This window comes from Gallinula chloropus (assembly GCF_964237585.1).
Source record: "Gallinula chloropus genome assembly, chromosome: 1".
NCBI lineage: Eukaryota > Metazoa > Chordata > Aves > Gruiformes > Rallidae > Gallinula > Gallinula chloropus.
In genome coordinates this window covers 155,045,683-155,061,888 of record NC_140085.1, presented here as the reverse complement: position 1 = coordinate 155,061,888, position 16,206 = coordinate 155,045,683, and the positions used below count along the sequence as shown (strand labels likewise).

Below are 16,206 nucleotides of genomic sequence, written 5' to 3'. Positions count from 1 at the left end.
TCTCCTATATAGACAGAAGTGAGAAAGATACTATATGGCAGCTTACTAAAGCCAAATCTGAACCATCAGAATCTGCAAAATCAAAAGTTAAAATTTTATCAGAATAGCTGTTCCTCCTTCTGAAAAGGCATTTGTTTATTCATTGTAGTGAAAACTCAAGAGAAAAATGGAAAAGAAAAAGGGTACCTAACCTCACTATATGTAAAAACAGGAGATCTAAATAGGTAAGGTATGAACGTAATGCAAAACAAGTTCAGTGTCCTCAAATACACAAAATAATCCAGGGCATTGATTTTACAACTACATTCAATTATTAAACATGTAAAATTAGTTATGTCACTACTGTCTAATAGTAACTATTATTGACATGTCATCTTAATCTCTGGCTTCAGCTTGAGTTAAATCTGTTCTGTCTGAAATATTACATCATTAATAAAAACATACACTTGAAAGCACTGTCTTTCTTACATAAAACACAGATGCACCCTTGATAGGTGCTGAAAAAAAAGACAGGCAAGAAAAGAATAACAACAATTATCTGTACTTACTATATATCCGCTTACACACCATTGCACTATGTGCTATATCTCAGTTTTATAGGCAACAGACACATCAGCTGTTCAACTCAGGCACAACAAATTATTTTTATAGCATTTATTTGCAAATTTTGCTCATTGCATCGCATTGCTTCAGCCATTTCAAATGAATGTGATCACTACCAGGAACAATGGTTTCTTTCACCAACACAGCATCCTCATTAAACCAAGAGCACCTCAGAAAAGCATTGCTAATTCTATAAAATAAACCTGGCCTTCTATAAGAAGTGAAAGTATTCCCGAATCCTGTCCAAGTTAGCTGCATCTGAAAATCCCAAACAGAGAGCAAGAAGGGCTTTTCCTTATTCAAAGGACTCACTTTAGTACATTGATTTCTGTATGCACAAAAAGCAAAAATTGATTTTTCGTATGTACAAAAGGCAAATATTGATTTTTATTAGTTCCATAAGGATAACTGTGTCGCTGCTTGTTCGGTGAGCTAATGACTTCCTTTTTGTTTTTTATTGCTTAAGTCATGTCCTCACACATTGTCATATATTTTATAAGGACCTACTGTCACTCCAATTCTGTTTGCCAGTTTAAGATAGAATATTTAAAAGTAATGAAAGAGAATATATTTTAGCTATTTTTCTATTTCTGTATGTGAGGGGGAAAAAAAAGAAATGATAACCAGAGTTCCACCTCAATTCTTTTAGCCCTGTCTCAGGTTTTTAGCCAGAGGTCTGCGTCAGAAAGCACTACATGAATCAGTGATTAAAAACTGAACAAATCTTAACAATACACATCTGAAACACGTCTAGTGTCCTTTATGGTCTGAATTTTAACAAGTAGCTCTGGTTAAAAAGAAATAAAAATAAAGTCACAGCCACTGTCGTTGCTGCATCAGTTGCACCCTTCGGTCACATTCTGAGCTAAAACCACAACACTCTTAGAACTAAATTACTGTGTTTCTGTGGCATGACTGCACGTACAATTCCAGCTATGCCACTCTTAAAATTCTGCCAATTAAAAAATACACACAGAAATTTGATAGTGCTCATAGAATTTCCTAGAGCTAGTGCAGAGAACTGTAAGTAACCAATATGCTTCATCTATCTATATGCAGCACCATCAAGCCTGGCAGTGATAAAATGAAACTCCAAAGGAGGGGTAAAAAGCAAAATGAGCTGTGCTGGTTATAGGCCACAGCAACTTGCATCCCTTTTCTCTGAAAAACAGGTTTTGCAACATACCTGTGACCCCAAGGTCCACCTTTGCAATGTCTGCCTGACAACAAACCACTGTACCCGCCCCCTGCTCTAGTACCCCCCAGACACTCCCCTGGACAGCGTAGAGGCAGCAGTAACCTGCCTGCACATCACCCCGCATCTCCTTTCTTGCATTACCTTCGGGGCTCACGGGCTCAGCAAAATAAATGCTGTGCAGAAGTGAGCACAGCTTCTTTGCTGGCTGATTACTTTACCCTCTGTGCCCGCAGCAAGGCCCCCACACACCGACTCCATTTTGCAAGAATAATGAGTATTGGCAGATCCTAATAAGAGCAGAAATCTCCCAGGCGTCCAGCGCTGTCTCCTGGGACCGCTCCGACCAGGAATGATGCCAGATTCAGGAAGCTCAGGAAACAGCCGAGACGGCATCACCTTGACACAGGCGCTTCTAAATTATACACCAATACAACTCTTGGCTAATTACTGTAAAATAAATAAATAATATCACCGACATTTCCTTCTGAGAGCAAAGAAGCACAGGCGGCTGCTACTCAGTTGAGAAATTGAATTCTTAAAAACCCACCTCTTGAAGCTACAATTTAAGTCTTCATATTGAATTCTGTACCTATAAAATATGATAAATATGTTTGCACCATCAAGGAGCAATATGTAGCATGATGACAGCTACTGGCTGTTACCAGAGATTTATCACCATGAATCTGGTGGAATACTGCTGCTGCTGAGAATAACGAGTACACTATTTGGGGGGGACATAAAAATAGGGAAAAATATGTTCTTTGACACAAGTTAAAGGGAATGCAGAGGGGTACAACAGATTTAAATGCAGCCTCCAAAAAAATCTTTAAATATCGCCTTTACTCTACCTGCCTCATGCTGTGTAGTGAGCAGCACACAGCAGAATCACAGCACTATAAACCCAGCTGTGATCTTGTTGAATATAAGGCTCCACAGAGGAGAGCCACACTGGCATAAAGTCCATCTAGCCCTTTAACACGGGGCAGTGGCCAAAAATAGATTCATACAGAAAGAGCAAAAAAATCCAACCCCAACAACATTTAAAGCACATGGTACATGGAGAATCAGAATGATTACTTTCTTTTAAAAAAGGGGAAAAGAAAAAAAGTCCAAACCTGTAAGTCATATGCAGGTATGTTCCTAGAGTCCACCTTATAAGAACTATAACAACATCTGCATATGGTACAAGGGGTATAGAGTAGGATGCGGGCAGACCTCCTTTAGTGAAGGTGAAAGAATGTTTAAACACCAACACATTTCTTTACAGATGTCTCAGAAGGTACCAGGCACCATGTTTATTTGTGATTTGCATGAACCAGAAGATTAGTTCTGGATAAAGGATATAGTGCTATTATAATTTGGTTTTGGACTTTTAATTGTGGAATTTTCACGTTTTCAATTAAATATTTAAATCAATTTGCTATACACGAATGGAGGAGGAGGTTTGGGAATTTAGCATGCTGAACTGCACAGAGACAGCTACAATCTCCATATAATTTGCTTCTTTCATGATGACTCCAGTTACAATACAGTGTTCTGCTCAAAAAAAAAATCCGCAAAACACTGAGCTATCGCTGTACTATATGGCTTGAGTAAAACCTTACATTTATCACTCATCACTGAGCATGCAGCTCTTGTGAACTGCCTTTACAAACCAAGCAACACTGCCATAGCACTGAGTTTTTTTGTGTGCCAAGAAACAAGGTCTACCATACAAGGACAATTTGTATTCTAAATAAACCCAAAAATGACACCAGGTGCAACTCTCAGTGAAAAACTCAATTACAGTGTAGTAAGAACTACCTGTCCTAGCTGACTTCATTCAAATTTAGCATTTCAAAGAGAGTTTGATTATGTGGGTGAAAGCCTCTGACTAATTCAGTGCTAATTTAGTTTATGTATTTTCAGTAACATATGTCCTAATCTAACAAACAGGTCAGTAGTCATTTTGCACCCCAAAAAAGGAGGGCTTTCCTGGTTCTGGCGAGAACCAGGACAAGGGGTTTAGAATTTTTCCTTTAGCAAACCAAACCAAAGTAATCTTTCACTCTATAATTAAGTTTATAATTTATATTTATAATTAAGTATATAAAGTCATTTATATACTGTTTCAATCATAAATTCTTGGACTTCATCCATGAAAATTACTGCAACATTCTTGAATTTTAAAGGAATTATGGTTAGATGGGTGTCTTCACCAGTACCTATTAGCTTATTGAACACAAGTACTCCTCTTCATGATGGTATTAGGTATATTCCATGACAATGCCTACATAATTTTACTTGTTGAATCTTTTATACCTATGTACTTCTAAAGCAATATAAAACATTGAGTGAATTCATAGCAGTGTAATGAATTACCTCAAATATTTCCTGATCCACTTGTGGTAACTGAAAAAAAGTAAGAGATGGTGCAGTAGGTTTATGTGGCATCAGAACTTTTGTCTGGAAATGAACTTTGGCTATTTATTTTTTACCACAGACCTTCAAAATTCAAGTAGCTCCTTGATGCAGCATTATTTTGTTTTGAAAAGTTTTGGGTATCTTAAGAAAAGTTTGTACACTCAAGTTTTTATTTTTTGTCTTGTGGACTTTTTAAGTCTTGACGTCATAACCATCTGCAAGATTACCTCTGTAATATTTCTAAAGTATACTTTACCTTCACAGCAAGCTCAAAGGTTATGCTCTACTGTACATTCATATTAAAAACTGCCTTCAGGAAGAATTTGTAGGCATTTCTATTTTTGCTGGAGAGTAAGTAGGAGGGGAATGAAGAAGTAGTGAACACTACAAGCTTAAGATGAAGCGTCTTATGAAGTTTCTGCATTTTAGAATGTAATAAAAAATATCACATTAAAGTTGACAGAATGAGTTCCTCAAAGAATATAAACTGCAGTTATTACTGTTACATAGTATGCTAATAGAACTGCCTGGAACTTAGCTTCTTATGTGTGATAAAATTTCATGTATTGACAATAAATGGTTATTTTTGTTTTTTGAAGAAGCGGACAAATGAAAGGGTATGCTGCATTTAAATTTAATCCATGACTTAAGTGAAATACTCCTCTGCTCTTAACACAGCTTATCAAAATTGTTCTCCTGTGGTTTTCTAACTTCTCTCCCCTCTCAACAGCATGAATTACTGTATTAGTAATAGGACTATTATGCCATTTCTGAACTCTCATCGGGTCGTCATGCCATTGCCTTCCTCAACATTATTTGCTCCTTACAGTGAAAAGCAACTCAAATTAAAATGCTCGCAGCCCAACATAGAGCAAAGCTACTGGAAATAGTAAAGAAAATACAAACTATCACTAAACACAGAATATTAAAATATTACTTTATTCTTAAACAACTTGCTAAACTAACTGAGTTATTATTTTCTCTCATTTCATAAAATGACCACCTCTCAAGAATATATCAAAAGTGCTCCAACTTCACAATGAAGCTAATGCCAGGAAAAATGAAAAGTAAATATAAAATGCCTTTTGTTTTCAGTGTGTTCTCCACTAGCTCAACTACTTGTGAGTCCTTTTGCATGGTACCTGCTTTTCTGTGATAATGTCATTACACCAGAACACAGGTATTTATTTCAACATTCTGTTTAATGAAAAAGGGAGTGGAGTTTTCAGAAGTACTTACTCTTATCTGAGTTTTGCTCCAGCTGAATTTAATGTGAGTTTTCTGCTAAAATAAACATTTTTATGCTTGGCTCATCAACGCTGCTGAAGGAGGTTAGGTGCTACCTACATTATAGCTGCAAAACTGTGCTGCTGTTCTATAAGATTTCAGCTAGGGACAGAGGTCACACATTACTTTTTGAGGTCTGTTAGAGATCAAATGGAGCCCATTGCCCGCATTGTTTTCTGATATACAATTTAGACCAGATCTTTTTGTTTCATTTTGTTCCCTCAAAGATAAAAATGCAAGTACAGATTTCAATGTAAAAAAGGTCAGCAAGGAAGACAAGTGAGTTCAATCTCAAACTGAAAACATTTGAGAGTAAAGATTTTTCCTGTGCTCATTTTTAGCTTTGCACACTCAAATAAAAGCAAACCTCCACTACAGCAGGAGCACTGGGCAAGAAAACAGCAAAACTACCACTCAGAACCACTAAAAAAGCAAATAATACAAAAAAAAAAAGTGGACAAAATACTAATGGAAGGATTTTCTATGCCCTATGCTGCTAATGGGATTTAATTTCTACTTCGAATCATTCCTAGTTCCTTTCCTATATTTTTTTTCCTTTTCTGTGTTACCATTCCAAATAAACCTCTTGATTTTGGAAGGAAGGATCAAGATAAGAAATTCGGAAATATCTCGCTGCAGATCTCCAGAGAATTCGGTTTTGTTTATTGCCTGTCACTGAATCCAACAGTTTCCCCGTCATATCATAAATGACTCCTTTTAAAAAGGATAGTATAAATATTACCTTTGAATTCTATATGTTAAATCCATATCACATGATATGATGACAGCTACCAATTACAGTGATTGATTTTTTTCCCTCAAATATTATCATTGAAAATCAAACAACCTCACCTTACCAACTTAGAGCAAATTTAGCCTCCTGTGTATTCATATATATGTGTGGCATTCCTTAAAGTTGGTCTAAAACCCAAAGTAGAGGAGATGTTAATTCATGACTTTAACAATTCAGGGAAAACAGTTACTTCTCTTATTCCACCAATTAATATAAAACTTTGCCACATGCTAAACATGAGAAACACATGCAGGGAGGGTATACCCGATGACTTACAGGAAGACAACCTTCCTTCCACAATAAACTGTAACAGCATACTCATGTCTCTTCTATTTTTTGCTAATTGCTGGGGGAACATTACAAGTATCCTCTCAAGGGAGAACAAATGCAGTGCAGTCCTTGCTCTGACAATTAGCTGCGATTCCCTCAGTACAGAATAGAAACTTCCAACTGGAATAAAGCAAGATGCTTCTATGTAGGGCATGGTTAGGAAAACTTAGGTATGTGAGGTGAAATGAAACCAGAAAAATATCTTGGACTGTCATGGCAATGCTTTAGGGCACTAAAATTAAGGGAGAGAGGGTGGGAGAGGGGTAACAGAAGAGAGAGAGATGAGCCTTGCAGACCAGGAGACCAAACCAGTACTATGGAGGGGTGTGCTACTATTTGGATCATGACTTAACTTTCTTTTCTGATCGATCACTCCACCAGTAGCCCACATGTAAGAGAGAAAAATGTATTACACACAAAATCTACTATTACCCTGTACAAGACAATTACACAGTTACTGTGTAATTACAGCGTCACTTCTTTACAAGCAGATACAAACATCTTTTCTCTGGAAACTATTTCCTAGTGAGTCACACTAGACCAACCAGCCTCAGAAATAATTTCAGCTTATGAAGCATCCCCAGTTACTAAGTTCACTGGTACCCTTTAAGCCTCCTAGAAAAAATGTGACATCTGTGGGAAATTCTCAAAAACAAATTCCCATTGTGCAATGAGATGTTACTGACCCTGGCAAAGTATGCCTCACTAGAAAAATCAGGCAATTCTTAATTTCAGTCTTCTCAGGCTTTCACCGTCTTTAGTTAATTGGGCTGAATTTACTGTAATCAATCAAAGCATACCTTTACACTGCTATTTCTTTCTATTTCTAAACGGGAATATCCAAGGGACTCCAAAATAATCATTCAGAACATGTATCAACCATATTGAACTAGTCTGAGCGTGCACACCAAGTGAAGAACTCTTCTCTGGAAAATACACCAAAAACTGACTGAAAGGCATCAAGCTTGTGAAATTGGACTTAACATTCAGCTCTGTACAGCTCTTAGTAGAAATTAAGGCAGGCACTTGCTACTTTTTCAAATTCAGGGTGCTACCTTTCCTAAATGACAATACATTTCTTACATTTAGAATTAAATTTACTAGAAGGAAAAAAATCAACTTCAAATCTTTTAATTATTACCAGACTTACTGAAATGAGCAGCTGCCAAACTATTTCTTTTTCAATTCTGACAGTTTGATTAAGTGTTGCAGTCCCAATGACAATACATCCAAGGAGAAGACTGCAGGTAGTAATTATTTGATTGCATTATCTCTCAATGGCTAAGAGTCATAGACAACGTAAATCAGAGTAATCATGCAAGTGTTGGACTACAAAAGGGGTGTTGGTTAGAGAGGCTATAGATCCCACTGAAGTTGCCGGCTCTAAATCAGAAGCAAGTGTGTCTAGGTCATGCTGACAGGAGTTTGTCTAAGCCATAGTTAGAAACCTCCAGTGAGATGATTCATAGGCTTTTAGCTTTTCCCAGTACCTCGTGTAGTTAAAAATTTTGTCCTGACATTGTCTTCACTGACAATTAAACTAATTATCTCTTCTCCTGTCCTAGATTTATATAAAAATATTTGACTGCTTTCCTTGCAACTTTGCAGTTCTGATTTATGTAATGCAGTTCTCTCAACTTTAAAACATTACTAAATTCAAGATACAGCATACACAAAGCTTTTCTCTTAACCATTAGGTGACCTACACTATCACAGAGAGCAGAAAGACTGATTTCACACAGTAACTTCATGATAAATTTGTTTCTTACTATACTAATATTTGTATCTTTATGAAATGAATAGTTTTAAAATATTTTACCTATGGTACCTAGAAAGATACTGTTCGACAGACTCTACTTCCTCCTCCTGCTCCATCCCATCCCTTAAGGCTAGATATAAAGCTTGCCTTGCTTTGGGTTTTTGGGTCCTACCTTATCCCTTACAGCTTGGAGTTCCTTTGGCACATTAGAGACCAGTCACAGCAGACACTTCTGATCAAATACATCTAACTAGCCTATATATCCTCTTGCTTTGAATCAGTCTTGTTTTGACTCCCTCTCCAGTGCATCCAATTCGGTTCAGATTAGTTCTGCATCACTGTGGCTTTCCTGGTACCATAAGCAGCTCCTCAACCTGTCAAAGACGGACCTATAGGCTCATTTTCCCTTTTATTACTATTCTCGTGTTTATTCAGGCTCTTCTCTCTAACTTCTATTTCTTACTCTAACGCTTAGAGCTTTAGCTTTTCCAAATCACGTGCTTCAGTTATTCCTCCATACCCATCCTTAGTCCCGTATCCTTGTTTCCAATTCGAATTCACGCCCCTCAAGAATGGGGCTGAGAGATTTTAGGGTATCTCTCTGGCATATTGATTTCTTTGTCCACATTTTTACCCCTTTGCAGATTTGCGTTGATGGGTGGTTCCAGACAGAGCTCCACTGAAATTACTGTGGCTCTGCTTGAGGTGCAGTGGGACATCTATGTAGATCCATTTACAGGTCTGTCTATAAAAATTGTCAGAAGACAGTTAGTTTGGACAAAGAAGGAGAGGGGGGAGGAAGGAAAGCAAGAGGACTACAGTACCAAGGACAGGTACACGGTATTACCATCAGCACCCGCAGCTTCCACTTTGGGGTGGGAGCAAATATGCTCTACCGAGCACAGCATATGATCAATGAGCAGTCACTGAATTATCAAAACACATGGAGGATTAACCTGCATTGTAAATATTACTCCTTCCTAAAAAAAAAATCTTCTATACTATTTGAAAATACTTGTTTTTTTCTATTTAACATGCTATTTACATCTTATAAATAACCGCACTTTAAAATGGATAATACTTATTATCTTTGCTAAGAACAGTTTGTCTTAAAGAAAAAGTCCTGTTCATTGGAATTTTCTTGTCTCACTCTGTGAGATAACAACTAAAAATATTAAAGTTCATTACTTATCAGCTTGTGTTAGATTAAAATGCAAGGACTGATAGAGAATAACCCAAACTTTTGCTACTGGAAATTAAAATTTTCTACTATGTTTTTTTAATACTCTGAAGCAGACCTTCAAACAGCTTGAATAAAAGTAAACTTTTTTCTAAGGACCTACTTTAAGATAACTGTATTTGATTAGTTTCATTTCTTAGTGAATGAAAGTAATTCTGGAAGCACATTTAAGAAAGAAATACAATGGAAAAGAGGTTTCAAGTCTTCAAACTTTAACAACTACTTTTTAATTAATGCAAGAGAACTATTGTTGAAGGATATAAGGTAAATTATAAATATATTTTCAACATATAAAGCACAGTCTAACCAAATCAGAAGACTTGACAGGAGCAGGAAACATATGTGAATAATGCAAACCATGAATACTATGGCAACTTATCACTTAATTTTTAGCTAAGATCCAATCAGAGACCAACTACTACATTTTCCCATATTAAAAAAAACCCAAAAACACAACCAAAAAAAACAACCAAACCCAAACAGTAGAACAAAAATGCCAAACCCGTAAATTTAAAAACCTCACATCAACAAAAGGTCCTCCACAAATCTTTTCTCTTTTGTGCTAATGGAGAAGTAACATAGCCTCCTGAATGTAATAACTCATAGTAACAGTATGTAAAGAGGAAGGAAGAAACAAAAGGAAAGCTTCGTTACATACTAATAAGGATTCTATTTATGCTATAGATATCATTCAATTTTACATAATAAACCTCTACTCTTTAAAGACACAAATTACCTCTCAGATCTCCACAGCAGAGAGTATGATATATATTTATTCACAGATTTTCACATCATTTACCTCTAGTAACAGTATCCATTTCTTCCTGTAGGTCTTTCTCATTTCAAAACAATCTCTGCAGCAATTTCTATTTAGGATATATGGGGTTTCAGGTGCTTCCCACCTCCTCCTGGTAATTGTCTTTTTGATCTCCTCAGAAAAACTGCATTCATGTTACCATCTTACATTTCCAAGTTAACTGGGACTTTTTATTACAGTAATTTTTATTTTTTTTATTAAGGTAGCCAGCATCATACTATGCACTACTGGCTAAGTGGCACAGTATATCCTGATGCATTCCTTCTGAAAAATCTTTTTTATTTCCCTGACAGCTGGTACACAAGTCTTCCTTTTGAACAGCAATGCAAATGATCACAGGTGATGGGAAAGGGGAAAGACTTATCCAAATATCTTTGCTTAAGAATTTGCTAATTCCCTGTATAAACATTTAGCTAATTACATTACAGAAGGACGCATGTACTTTGGCTCTGCCATTCTTAGGATGGCACAGAGTGCATAACGACCCTTCATGTACCCTCCATATCTTGCAGGAAAGGAAGCAGTAACCTTAATAAACAAAAATAGAAAACTGTATGCTAGAATCTGTTACACACGCACATTCCTTGGAAAATTATTTGTAGATGGGTTTTGCATAAGCTACTTGCATAGTACTGATTTTGTCCCCCTCGGGCATACAGTTTTCAGCCCAATACTCCCTAAGCACCTGCAATTTTAACTCCAGGAATACTGCATGATGGATTTATCCTCATGTTTTCTTCACAGTAATGGGCTGTAAACTAGGTTCTAATGTTGCCTTTTTTTCTGATAAATGTAGGTGAAATTTCTGTTTTATCTACTGTTTTAACAATTTGTTAATTAAGGTAGGGACAAAAAAATAAATCAGACCTACAAGATAGGTTCTATACTCTTCTTTGCTTCTCTCTACTCATATAGGGTTGGGATTTTTTGGCAAAAGGAGTAAATTGGCTTTGAATTTCTTAATACTAGCATGATTGGCAGGTCATTTTCAGGACAAATGTTCATCCTGACTTCTAGACCACTGATTTTTCAACACACAATCCACACAACATCTGAAGACGGTCTTTGAAGTAAAAGGGGTGACAGATGAAAAGTATTTTCATGCATTGCATTCCTTGGCACGCAGCATTTGAAAATATATAAAGCAGGAAAACTGACCCCAAACAGATTATACAGTTATTCAAGGAAAAAAGGCTGAGAAACATTCTGGAAGCCCCAAATAAATTCAGTCATACAATACACTCTATGTAGGGTGAGCTACGCTTAGGAAAAGCATTCAAGAATCTGTATTAAGCTCCCCAGGGCCAGAAGTTCTGACGAGTGAGCAGATAGGTCTCTTGAGACATCACGTTAACACCTAGCTTTAGATGTTACGTAATATTATTTGTTAGCATCTTGAAAAAAATCATAGCAGTGTAATGCTAGGGTGATGTTTTGGTGTCAAATTAGCTTTAGTGTACAAAATGGATATAAAGCCATTTTTATACAAAGAAACAGAAACAAAGGAGCATCTCCATTACATTTAAAACAATAGAGAAGATAGTAAATACATCTCATGAAAAAGAAGAGAAACCTTGCCCGATTTTTTTGACATAATGCCTCTGAAGCATAAAACATTGCAAGTGACATCACTTAATTAAGCAGAGAGGGCTGTATAAAAGTACGCCTATTTTTCTCAGTGATATTTACATTTCAAATCACCTATCATGCTATTAAAAAGTTGGGGGCCAATCTAATAGCAAGCACTAACAGGATTGTAGCCCAGAGTGCTTATCACTTCACCACATTTCACTTAACCTATAAAACATGGATTTTATATTTTTATATAATGGGATTTTGAAATAATTACAGATATGCCTAATCTGACAACTGAAATGATTACTCATATTTGATCTGTTCAATATTACTTTTGTTTTAGTATTCCCCACCGCAGAAATTAAACCTAAAAGACAATAGAGGCTTATTTAGCAAAACTATTCCAAGAAGCAGTAAAAGATACTAAGAGGTGTAGCTTAGTTCCCGGAACTGCTGCTGGTACTAACCCTGCAGTACAGTTAGGAGATTTCCATGGTCAGGACCAAATGAGCCAGCTCAGGCCATGAAAGTAAAGTTTTATCTGTGTAGTGATAAGGGGACTTCGCATAAAAATTCTCCTGGGAAAATTCCAGTATTCAGATAATCCAGTTAGCTAACAAAACAAGCCTGAAGTAAGAAACAGTCATCAGAAATAGAAAAGAATAAATTAAAAAAAAAGGGGTGGGGGAAGAAGCAAAAAAACTCATTTTAGACAGGTACACTGAGCATGAGGTTTTACCCCATGGCAGACAGACTGTATGAAAGAAGCATACCTATTTTCTCACTGTGATCATCATTTTGTTCAAATGAGAAAAGGACGTGGCTTTCACAGAATCTGGTCAGGAGACATTTCTAGAGATGGCATGTGGATGAACAATACAATTTCACTACAGTTTAGTGGCAGAAATTAGGATATTCCATACATGCAGGCCTGCTGCAAAAAGAATTTCAAAGTTTTGCTAAATTCATTCTACCATAAAGTTATCTCAAGTCATTCAAATCTGTCAGTCATTTCAGCAGAGGTTTTCCAGGTGACAGAAGGCTATGTTCAAACCAGATGCTATCGCACTACACTGACTTTCTTATGACTTTTAAATTGAAGACAACAATGAGAAATTCAGGTTCCTCATTTCTAGCCCTGTCAGAGCCTGGCTTGAAAACAATCCAGGGAATTAATTAAGGGTTATGTGCAGACCAGAATCTACGGTTACATGTTCACATGCCTCTAATCTTTGTTGTATACTTAACACCTGACATATACTTCTGTTACAATGGTCAGTTAAATTCTTCTTAATCAAATAGCTTCATAAATTATTCTTTTTTTTTTTTTTCTTTTTTGCTAAAGGAAGACAAGAAAGCTTACTGGCATTCCTACACAGCACACCTGAGAGTTAGAAAGCTACATTCATTCCTGCATGTCATGTTCTTTGGGGTCCCCAGGTGGAAGCTGTTAACAAAAGGAGAAGTTTCTGTCACTGCATTAGGGGTATTTGTTGACACTGCTTAGGCTCTGGTTTCGCAAAGCCCTTTACATGGAAGCAGCAGAGTTCCCCCTGCCACCGACGCTGCCCAAAAGTATGAAACTGCTGATGTGTGGCAGAAATCCTTGGTGTATTCTTTTATTACTAAAAGATTATCCTTTTAACAACCTGTCCTAGAAAAACCTGCCTTCCTGTTAGTGCTTCAATGCTGATGTTTAGAAAATATATGGGAAAAAAATGCATTAATGAAAATATTTTCTCATTTTTACATTTAACTATGCATACTATAAGATAAACAAATGAGTCTATTTATATATTTGATATTTTGTTTTTACACTTGGAAGTAGATATGTACTTGAGAAGAAAAAACCCCACCATGTCGCCTTAATAAGGGCTTACCCAGCAGAGCCTGCTTTCCAGGTCACTCCAATCATGGAGCACTATCAATTTGGCATTAACAGAAAGATACTACTAACAATCTTAAGCATGAGCTAGAGAACCCCCTGCTGTCTACCAGTGAGGGAACTGAGTTGGAAACCTTTAGAAAAAGCAGCAGGCCATGAAATGCCAAATAAAATTCCTTCTTCCAACCAAAGATAAAGGAAAAAGAGTACAGCACTACTTCAGCAAATAGGACTTGACAAAAAAGAGAGAAAATAGATGCAGGCATTTTTTCAGTGTTTGTTGCTTCGCTAAATGGAACAATGTGAAGAAAAAAAAGGTTGTTTCATCTTTTTGAAGAGAAAAAAAATCACATAAGCACAAACATCTTTTGTGAACTTCTGAAGTCTTTTTGACAAAATACAACCCAGTTTGATCAGAGATTATCAACAGATGGTAATAACTACAAATGCAAAAATTGCTCTGGTTCTTTTGTAAAGTTACAGTTGTGCACCTTTGATTACAATGCTTCCTAATTTGATTATCAATGCTTCCCTTCTACTGATAGAAGCACAAAGGAAATACTCTGAATCTGCAAAATGCACACGTCCGATTCTTGTAAAACTGGATAATAATTTGGATTATTCGGGCTGTGCTTAGAGAAAATAAGTTCATTCTCATAACAGTTTTGTGATTCATTTTTGTGTTTTTGAATTTAATGTCTGTGATTAAATTACATCTTTATGTATTATTTATACTGCTTTTATTCGTGTGTGTGTGTGTGGTTACATACTAATACACCCCTTTATAAATATAATCAGCAGAAGCATTACTAAATGACTTTGCATTTATGTTATTTTCTTGTGATTTTCTACATTTTTGGGTAAAAATTCCAGGAAGATTTCAGCCTTCTACCCAAGCCTAATTTAGAACACAATGCAAGATCTTGAAAATTTTGTTGAGTAATTATTTCTTGAAATAAAGCAAACTTTACCTGGATAATATCAAAGTATGTCTTTCAAAATATTTCTAATTTTTCAGCAGTACATTAAATAAAAATTATTTTAATTTTCACAGGTTGTCATTTTTCCTTTTTTGCCCCGCAAATTTTGCCCAACTAATTATTTGCCCTAATATGGTTACATTCCATTAATGTAGATTAATATTGATTGGGATAAGTAATGTCTTTGTCTTTCATTTTTCTTTATTTTAAGTCCAATTAGATGTTTTAAAAAGCACTTTTATTTGCTGCTGACTCAGGTGATGTTTGAGCACAATCAATTTTCCTCTGCTCCCATTAACACTCAGGAATTGGTGTTGTGAACAGCTACAGTATCACAACTGTTATTCAACATTCTTTTACTCGGTGACATCATAAGTTAGCAGTTACACCCATGGACTTCTTTTGTGACTTTTCAGTTTTCTTCACTTTTCCATGACTAAGGTTTCAGTCAATCCACAGGTCTGCCCAAGAAACTTCTACCACTGTAGGCTCACACCAAGACATACCTGCTGAAGCCATGAAGATAACAAGTTTATGCTGTATTTATTTTTAAGATCAGGCCTGCAGAACTCCATGCTGTATTCTAAGTTTGGTGAATGATGCTGAACATGTCTCTTCACAGCTAACAAAATCTGTGATCTACCAGAATAAAAGGACAGTTAGTGTGAACTTTGTATCTGGCCTGCATCTGACACAACCAACGCACCCCCCATTTCCTTTCAGGGTAGTTGCAACAATTTCACATGTGGGTATTTTTACTTTGAGTCATTTCAGGCTAAATTTACTAGTGAGACTAGTGTGGCAAAGTTTGAAGTGAACCTACAACGATCTACCTGTCAATGGTCTAATCCTAATCCTTTCTATAGGAAAGGATCCTACGTGTCATTTATAGAGCAGTCACCTCCATACAATAATATTCGAAAATCAAACATCAACTGATCTATCTTCTACTCTAATCATGTCAATTGAAGGAAAGTGGCTTTCACAGTTCTGAGTAGGATTGCACAGGGCAGGATGCTGTCAGCTGTCAAAGATGCAGTGAAATTTCTGTAAGTATTAAGGGAAAATATCAATTTTATCTCTTATTCTGTTTTCAAAGGCTATTCTTCAGCCGCCTTCAATGCTCAAATGAATGCTAAACGGGTGATAGAACTGCCTCAGCTGATGCTTCTGAAGTTGTCACTTCCAATGCCTGAAAGGCCTATTCCTTCATCTCCTCTGCTGCTGGTGCCAATAGATACTTGAAAATGAAGAGACAAGGGCACACTCCTGATCTTCAAATGTCAAGAAGAAAATAGTCAACTCAGTCCCCCCTCACAAGCAACGTAAGTGTAGA

General features: G+C 36.4%; 1 protein-coding gene across 3 annotated transcripts in view; it reads right to left on the bottom strand.

The window, feature by feature from the left end:
* Window positions 1-16,206, bottom strand: part of FGF14 (fibroblast growth factor 14) — a gene marked incomplete at both ends in the record, with an annotated part of 405,860 nt that overhangs the window by 65,247 nt on the left and 324,407 nt on the right. The window lies entirely within an intron of this gene.